Source organism: Gallinula chloropus (assembly GCF_964237585.1).
Source record: "Gallinula chloropus genome assembly, chromosome: Z".
In the NCBI taxonomy this organism is placed as follows: Eukaryota; Metazoa; Chordata; class Aves; order Gruiformes; family Rallidae; genus Gallinula; species Gallinula chloropus.
Genome location: NC_140089.1, coordinates 25,711,691 through 25,719,227, shown reverse-complemented (window position 1 = coordinate 25,719,227; position 7,537 = coordinate 25,711,691).

Sequence of the window (7,537 nt, the reverse complement as noted above, 5' to 3'; positions counted from 1 at the left end):
TCAGCTCTGCTGTAGCCTGGAAACTTCCTTGGCTGGGCTGACCCTTCCTTGCAACTCCTCTGCATCTGACTCAGCATTACAACTAGTAAGGTGGACACTCTGCTTTTTCCAAATCTGTGTCACCCACAAGCGTGCCATAAAACACAAATCCCACAAATTCTGAGAGTTGGGGGGGAGGGGGTCTTTTGTATTTAAATGTAAATACGACATTGTGCTTTTGCTGTGATTGCTTTGGGGGAATATGTCTTACAAAGAATTTAAAATAAATTTATTTAACTGCTGAAATACCTTCTTTCAAGTAGCAGTATTATTAAAGGCAGAAGCGAGGAAAATGGAGAAAAATATTCAGTCCATAATCCAGGGTAAAAGGCTTATCCTGTAATTCCAGCTTTTTGTGTGTGTGTCAGTGATAAAACATTTTATCTAGTTTAACAGAACCATAAGATAAAATTTAAAGACATCTGTGGAAGTCATGTAGTTGAGTATTCTGCTGAAAGCAGGGCTAATGGCAAAATTAGATCATGGTGTTGTCCCAAAAGTGAGGTCATTACCTCAGTATGACAGTACGACAGTGTACACATGTGGCAGAGGTATTTGATTTATTTCATGTCTGTGAAGAAGTAGGTGCTAGCTTTGTGGAATTACCACCTAGCACCCATCTCACTTTTGGGACAACTGTTTTTGGTGACCCAGATGTGACTGTACTGACAGCCTTGCTTGGATTGTCTTGCTGAACCTGGCAAGGAAAAGTGAGCTGACTGGACTCTGCATGTACCGATCTGCTGATCGAGGACTCCAACAGCTCCTCTTCTGCAGCCAGGAGCTAAGTGACACGATGCGATGCTATTGGAAAGAGATATTTAAGAGTAAAATGTGGGGGAAAAGTGAAACTTCTTAAGGAAGCACTGTGAATTAGTGTAGAGGGAAGAGATCCCTCTTCTTATATTTGGATTTTTTGATTTATGAAACATTGGTTTAGGAAATTCTTTTGTTCCCTACTGAAATGGGTTCCACTGCTTCCATGAATGTTTCTCTCTGTTCTCCCTTAGGATGCATCCTAAGCAATTGGAGTAAATTTAGAGGGACATTACCTACCCCCATCCCCCAGGATAAATTAAAATGGCATTGCAGTGAATGGTGGCCACAATATCAATTGGGTAATGGTGAAAATTGGCCCAAAAATGTGAAATTGAAATACCATATTTCAATTAATGTTGTTTTGTCAAAGAAATGAGACATGGGATAAGATAGCATATGCAGATTTGTTCTATGCATGAAAAGTGATTTGAATATTAGAAAGATATATGGTGTGATGAATTCAGAACAGCAGAAGAAAAAGATATTCTTTAACTGGCAAAAAGAAAGAAAAGGAAAAGGAGTGTTCCTGTTGCACTGATTATAAGCTGAGACACAAGTGTTTGTGTTGTACCAATTGTAAGACAAGAAAAAACAGGTCAGAAGACATGGTGGAAGATATTCAGCTCTTGGTAGCTCCCCCAAAACAATTAGAATTGGATTCTGCAAATGAGGAGGAAAAGTAAATTACTGGTCCTGCTTCTGGAAGAGCCAGGGGACAGAAAAAGAGAGCTCTACTCCAGGCCCCTCCTAGAAAGACTGTAGGACCCGATGGAGCCCCGGTATATGTTCATGTACCATTCACGACTTCCAACTTACTACAGTGGAAACAAGCAGTCAGGTTTTACTAGAATAATCCAGATGGAATGTATAGCACTGTTAAGACTGTAACAATGACTCATGATCCTAATTGGATAGATGTACAAGCCCTTTTGTAATATTTGTTCATCCATGAGGAAAGGAGGACAGTTTTATAAAAACCTCAGGAAGAATTGTACCAGAAGTGTGGAGGAGTGCCCAGTACTGACATTTATCTTCCAAGGGAAGTTCCCAGATGGGATCCCAATACAGATAAAGGATTACAGGGAATAAAAGAGTAACAAAAACTAACTCTGTATATAATCCAAAAGGGAGCAGAAAAGCACACACACACAAAATTCTAAATTGTTGGAAATAAGGCAGAGAGACGAAGAATAACCATCTGCTTTTTAAGAAACATTTTATGAGGCAGCTCAAAAATGGACAGATTTGGATCCAGAGGAATATGAAATTGTTTAATATGTTGTTTACTGGTAAATCGACACTAGAAAAAAACTGCAGAAGTTGGATGATGTGGACAGAATGACAGTTTCACAATTATTGTTGATTGCAAGCAGAATATATAATAGAGAAGAGATGGAAGGAAAAGAGAAGCAAGGGCAAAGCAGTATTGTAGGCTTCTTTGCTGGCTGCCCTGGCAGAAGGACAGGGAAGAAGAGGTAGGAGTATTCAGAGGCAGAGGTAGCAGGGGAAGCTGCTATGAAATTTTCTAAGAACAAATCAGTGTGCCTATTGAAGGACGGAGGGTTATTGGAAAAGGGAATGTCCATGTCTTTCGAAGAGAAAGAGAAAACTCTTGGGCTAATGGCAGAGATCAGAATAGATTGAAGGGAACCAGAGGATTCTATTAAAGTTTCCCCAGCCGATCCCCTGGTTCCAATGATGCTGGGGAATGAAACAATAGATTTTGCTGACTGATAGGAGGGTCACCCATTCTATATCAACTAGTTGCAAGGGACCATTAAGTAAGACTAAGTTAGGTGTTGTCGGAATGCTTAAACTTTGAAGCCATTTTTACAGCCTATGGAACTCTCAATTGGGTACACTAAAGGGACATATAAATTCCTCTCTATACCAGGGTGCCCTTTGCCATTACTTGGATGGGATTTACTCTGTAAATTAAATGCACAATTAACCTTCTCTGAATATTCTGTTCAGTTACCTATTCCCCCAGAGAATGCACAGAGAGCTCAGATACACCTGTTGATTGAGAAGAATCCTATGGAAGAGGGAGATATTCCTGATGAAGTATCGGATGCAGTAATACCTATAGCATGGTCTTCAGGAACATCACGACAAGCCAAGAATGTGACTCTGGTAAAGATTCAGCTGAAACCAGGAGTCCAGCCACTAAGAAAGAAACAATGTCCTCTTAAATTGGGAGCTTGGAAGGGACCCGAACCTGTAATAAATTCCTTTTTAGAGCATGGACAACTGATGGCATGCCAGTTGGAATTTAATATGCCAATTTTGCCTGTAAAGAAACCTCACTCCCAGGACTACAGACTGGATAATGTGAGAACTATAGACATGCATCCTGTGGTTCCACATCCTCCTTGCCTCAATTCCTGAGAGCACTACTTAATTCACAGTACAGAACATGACGGGTGCTTTATTTTGTATGCCTGTGGACAAACAGAATCAGACTGGTTTTGCTATTGAATGGGAAAACACAGGTACAGTACGTAGATGACTTGTTGATTGGTACTGATACCTGTGAAGGGTGCTTGGAAGCTGTGATTGGCTTGCTTTATTTTCTAGCTTTAGCAGGCTATTGAGTCTCCAAGAAGAAAGCTCACCAAAAAATAAACAATGAAGTTATAAAATGAAATTGAAAAGCAGATTGGGTAGCTAAGGAAGCAGCCATGAGGGAGTCCAACTTAGAAGAAGCTTCAATACCATGCTCTGCTTTGGGACTGTTATCGCCAAAAGACACTGAAAAGGAAAAGCAGTTGGTGGAACAATTAGATTGCTCCAGTAATGATCAGGGTTGGAGGGTCATGCCACTGAAATAATTATTGATAGCTGAAAAGATGATGGAAATTGTGCTTAAAAGATGACACCAAGAAATGCATACAGGGGCAAAACTAGTATTAACTGTTAAAAGGGATGGTTTTGGGCCCAAAATGCAGAGTATGGCAGACAGTGTAGTAAAGAAATGCACCATCTGTTGCATGAATAACCCCAAAATTGGAAAGAAGTTAATGGGAGGACTTGTGAAACAAGGAGTGACTCCTGGGGAATACTGGCAAATAGACTTTTCAGAGTTACCTAAATGCAACCTGCGTATTTATTGGTATTGGTAGATACCTTCTCTGGTTGGCCAGAGGCCTTGTTGTACCAACAAAGCTAGAGAAGTAAATAAAATCTTGTTAAAAGAAGTTATATGCAGATGTGGTATTCCAGAGGGAATCTGCTCTGATAATGGACCTTGTTTATTGCAAAAATAGTACAGGAAATTTCCAGGTTTTTGCAGATTAAGTGATCCACCCCCCTGCCCTCCCACCCCCACCTGGAGGCCTCAATCTAGTGAGAAAGTAGAAGGAATGAATCAGACTCTGGGAAGACAAGTTTCTGAACTCTGTCAGGAAGCACACCTTAAGTGGACAGAGGCCTTACCCGTGGCTCTTTGGGAATTCAAGTAACCCCCAGGGTTAAGAGAGGAGTAAGCCCCTTTGAAATCATATACAGGAAAGCATATCCTACAAACCTTTTAAATGTCAGGGGGGACCAAATGCATGTAAAAGGTCAGGCTGCAGCTAAAGAATACTTCTCTTTCTCAGATTTTATCTTCATGGCACAGGTACCTAAATCAAAACGTTTCCCTTCCTCTGGACACACCCGCTCACCCATTCCAACCAGGAGACGTTGTTTACGTACAGACCTGGAAAGATGAGCCACTAAAAGAAATGGAAAGGATCCTGTACTGTGCTATTGATGACTTATACTGGGTTCGAAGTACAGGGAATTAATGCCTGGATTAATTCCACCCAGGTAAAAAGGGCATCAAGGCCTGATAAAGATGAATGGGCCTCTGCACCAACTGTAGAAGTTAAACTTTGATGAACTGTACCTGAGATACAAGATTTGCCTAAATAGAGACTGAATGCCCACAAAGCTAATAGTTTCTTTGTTTAGGATTAATAATTTTGTTAGCTATTTTTTTTCTGTTTATGTATAAAATAGCTTTTCCTCCACAGGGATAGTTATAGAACCTCCTCAGAAAGTGTAATTAACTTAGCTCTGCTAAGATTGTAATTATTATAATAGTATATTCAGTATTAACTGGCTGTAAAGAACAATTGGAGTTATAATGAACAGAAATGGTGAGATGTATGAGACCCACAAGAAGAGATCTCATGGTCTCAAAGAGGCGAAAATTGTATCTATAAAGTAGAATTTCCACTTCACAGGGACAGAAATGTGTTTGGGATTGTGCTTAGATACTGTTTAATGTAGGGTTAAATGTTGTACTGCCTTGCTCTGCTAGCAACTTTACATTTGAAGAAGAGCAGAAGGACTGATGAAGAGCATCTGAAAGCCCGAGGAAGGGGAACTGTCCTGCATCAGCAGGTGCCAGAGCTGGGACATTGCCAGAGAGCCCTGAACTCAACAAGAATGGGCATGAACTGGGGGAAAGGGAAAGGTGGTGGGTGGGTGAGTTCGTGTCCATCCACCCAAGGACTATGCAAATTACCCACACACTTTCAAGGAGTACATAGTGCTAATTTAAATATACTTGACCAATAGTAGATGATGTGGTAATTACTTACGAATTAGTGTAAATTTAGGCAGGTTTTTCTAATCCTGTAACAAAATAAATAGGTTGTTGGTGGTGGTTTGACCCTGGCTGGAGGCCAGATGCCCACCAAAGTTTCACTCTGCCTTTCAGCTGGACAGGGGACAGAATATCTATTGAGAGGCTTAGGGGTCAAAATGAGGACAGGAAGAGATCATTCTGCAATCAGTGTCACGGGCAAAACAGACTCAACACAGAATAAAGGAAAGAAACTCTCATTTATTACACTGCACTGCACACCCAGTGACATGAGAGTCAGGTAATGAGAAGTGACACCAGATCTTAAAGCACCTCCCCCCACCCCTCCCTTCTTAGCAGACTTCACTTTAGTCATGATTTTGCTCCCTTCTCCAACCTTATTGTGGCATAGGAAGGGTTAGGGTTAGGGTTAGGGTTAGGTTTCATCTCATCCTTTGCCCTAGTCTCTACCCCTGAAGAAGGTCCAGTTCAGCTTAACTTCCAGATAGGTCAAAGTAGCAACCTTATGTCCCCACATTTGCTTCTGAGAACAAGCACAACAGTCCCAGATCCACGAGCCTCCTCCTATGCCATGTGTTTCCAATTTCTTCCTTTCTTTCTCTGCCATATTCACATGACGTGCCTTAGCTTTTACAGACAGTGTAGGGGACTGTGTGTCTGTGGAGGAGTGCTGCTGCTTTTAAATTAACAACTAGTAACAGTGCCAGGTATCCTTAAAAAATGGTCTTTAACAAGATGTGTGAGAGATTTCTCAGCTGCAGAGAGAACAAATTTCTATACCTGAATTTAAAATACAGCAATATCAAAAATGCTATCAACTTCACTGATATTCCCTCTTTTGACAAATATAAAGACATTGTTGTGCAGGAATCCTTACCATTCTTATAAGAATGTTTTGCTACTCAGACATGCCTAAGGGTTAAAAGTGACATAGACTAAGCATCACAAGAGGATGCAGAAAGCAGCAGACTCTGATTTTGCTTATGGATATGCTGGGATGTGGAGAAATGACTGGACCTGCTAAGGTCTACGTGAACAGTTCTCAAACTGAAGAGGCATCTGCAGCCTTGGATTATGTTTTGCAGGAGTGCAAGAAGGTCAATGGGAACTTAGTCTGACCTTTTGGTTTTTATTTTCTCTCCTGTGCTTGCTCTCTCCACATTTAACATGATCCCTCTATTCTGGATTTTTTTTCAATGTACCTGTTGGACACTGCACTTGAAGGACTGGGGAGGAGGTCTGAAAAGATACAAAACTTATAGAAAAGGGAACCTCATCAAAGTATTAAAAACAACTGAATTCAAACTGAGTTTTCATGGTAACTCTGTATTTTGGTTTTTTATTGAACAAAAAATACTTTCAGATGTGGCATTAGTATCTCCCCCAGCTGATCTGTGCTAGATAAGCGTTTTCAGTGTGCTACGGTGTGCTGACTAAGTTTCTTTCAACAGTAACATGCATAGTTTGTGTTTATGATGGTTTAAATGTTACAGAGCATGAGCAAAAATGGGTTGTTGAAAGAAAGGAACTGGAAAGGCAAATGTGAACAAATATAGGGTACTGTGCTAGAAAGTACCAGCGCTCTTCAAAAGCAACACGGTGAACACACAATATTGAGTAATGATTCTTGTTCCCACAAAAGCCTGAAACTAGGATCAGGTAATGAATACTGTGAACTAAAGGAGCTAACCTAGAGAGGATTGAGGATTGAGTGATCTCCTCAAGGAGCTTCTGCTGGACATGAGAAGCAGAGAAACCCATCAGGATCCGTGGAGGACCAAAAAATGAGTGCCTTCCCACCTTGCAAGTAACAGAACCAAAGTACGTGCAGTAGCAGGCAGTTTGTCCAGGATGGCTACTCTGCCTCTTGCTGCAGATTACCATGAAATACAAGACCTGACATTTAAAGTCACAGGCTACAGGATACACCTGGGCTGGAAAGGAATTGCACCCTTAAACCCTATGCAGACTGTCAGGCTGCATATTCCACCCACTGAAGGTTGCATTTTAAAAGAAAATGGCATGCGATGGTTATTTCCTTTCCTCCTCCAGTCTTCATTTTACCTCTTTGCAGCCTCAGTTGTT